This window comes from Cebus imitator, unplaced genomic scaffold, assembly GCF_001604975.1.
Source record: "Cebus imitator isolate Cc_AM_T3 unplaced genomic scaffold, Cebus_imitator-1.0 Scaffold138, whole genome shotgun sequence".
Classification (NCBI taxonomy): Eukaryota; Metazoa; Chordata; class Mammalia; order Primates; family Cebidae; genus Cebus; species Cebus imitator.
Window position 1 is genome coordinate 831,884 of NW_016107453.1, and position 2,212 is coordinate 834,095.

Here is a 2,212-nt window from a genome sequence, read left to right on the forward strand (position 1 = left end):
CTCAGCCCACTGCAACCTCTGCCTCCCGGGTTCAAGTGATTCTTCTGCCTCAGCCTCCTGAGTAGCTGGGACTACAGGCAAATGCCACCCCACCCAGCTAATTTTTGTATTTTTACTAGAGATGGGTTTTCATCATGTTGGCCAGGATGGTCTCGATTTCTTGACCTCGTGATCTACCCACCTCAGCCTTCCAAAGTGCTGGGATTATAGACGTGAGCCACCACATCCGGCCACTTCATTTTTTCTTATGACCAAATAATGTTCCATTGGATGGTATACCTTACTTCATTTGTCCATTCGTCAATTGATGGGCATTTGGGTTGTCTCCACCTTTTGGCCATTATGAATATTGTTTCTGTAAACATATGGGTATACGTTTTTGTGTGGGCACTAAAAATAAAAAATTTCCCTTGGGTATAGGAGTGGAATTGCTGGGTTTCAGCCTTCTCTTGGTTTTCCTGTTACAGGGAGGATCAAGAGTCGGAGACTGTACCCTTATTCCCCTAAAAAACTTTCCTGTGAGAATCCTAAGTTAATAATGACTGAGCACCTACTGCATACTGATCATTCTTCTAGGCACTGGGCAGCTTCGGGAGAGACATCGGATTCTAGTCTCTTCTGGGCCAAGATGGAGCCTGACACCAGTGACAACTTTTCCTCACAACAGGCATAATTGTAGACTACCTTATGGGAACATCTGGCATGCCTAACTCATAAGGTTGCTGTGATACTTTGAGTATCATGCTTTTTCTGTTTGCTTGTGTATGTCTGCCTTTAGCTAGAGGAGTAAATGTGGATCAAAAATAAAGATGTAGAGTGGTGTGGTGGCTCACGCCTGTAAACCCAGCACTCTGGGAGACCGAAGCGGGTGAATCACTTGAGGTCAGGAGTTCAAGACCAGCCTGGCCTACATAGTGACCAGCCTGGCCTACATAGTGAAACCCCATCTCTACTAAAAATACAAACATTAGCTGGGCATGGTGGTGCACACTTGTAATCTCAGCTACTTGGGGGCGCTGAGACAAGAGAATCATTTGAACCCAGGAGATGGAGGTTGCAGTGAGCTGAGATTGCACTACTGCACTCCAGCCTGGGCAACAGAGCGAGACTCCAACTCAAATCAATAAAAATAATAATAAAAAAGTATAATTTTCTTTGTTGTTGTTGTTTAGAGACAGGGTTTCACTCTGTAGTCCAGGCTGGAGTGCTGTGGCGTGATCTAGCTCACTGCAGCCTCAAACTCCTGGACGGAAGCGATCATTTTGCCTTAGCTTCCCAGACAGCTGGGGCTGCAGGTGCACATCATCACAGCTGGAAAATTTTTTTATTTTTTATTTTTTAGAGACAGGGCCTTGCTGTGTTGCTCGGGCTGGTCATAAACTCCTGGGCTCAAGCAGTCCTTTCACTTTGGCCTCCCAAAGTGGTGGGATTGCAGGCATGAGCCGCCACACCCCGTGGAGATGTATAGCTTTCAAAAATGAAGAGGGCACTACCGGCATACATCGAAGAACAAAATGTGAACAATCTGGTTGCTGTGTTACAACAACTTGGTTAATACAACATGGTGTTGATGAGATGCTCCCAACCCATCTTGGAGTAACTGAATGATGCTGACTGAAAGGTAGATATGAGTAGGGAGTGGAGGTGTACAGGGGCTGGGGTGGGGCAAGGAGGCTTTCCAGGCATGGGGAAAAGTGTAAACTAAGACATAGCTTGTGTGAGAAATAAGCACAGTACAAGTAGTCTAGTGTTGCTGGATCATAAGGGCTTTTGGGATAAAGAATCTTCAAAGAAGGAGAGATGTAATTGCTTAATATACAGCTCACCAATGGGATTATGCAATGATTTATAACTGTCCACTAGATAGCTGTGTGACGTCAGACAAGCCATTAACATCTCTGTGCCTCATTTGTCATCAAATGTTGCATAGGAATCTCCTTTCTAAAGTGACATATGAATTACTAAAAAAAAGAAAAATTAAGTCCTAAAGGACTTTCTTATATTGTCCTCTATATAGCCAAGTCTTGGGCAGATAAAATGACATAGAGGAGATGTATCATCAGCTAGATTCTAGCTTAAACAGATTAAAGTTAAAAACCCTTAAAGAAAGGAAGAACTTTCAAACTGTCTGGTAATTGGTGCCTCAAGGATGCTATCCCACTCATGCCATGCCCTAGAGAAAAAAATTCCCAAACCTTAAGCTCAAGTCTGC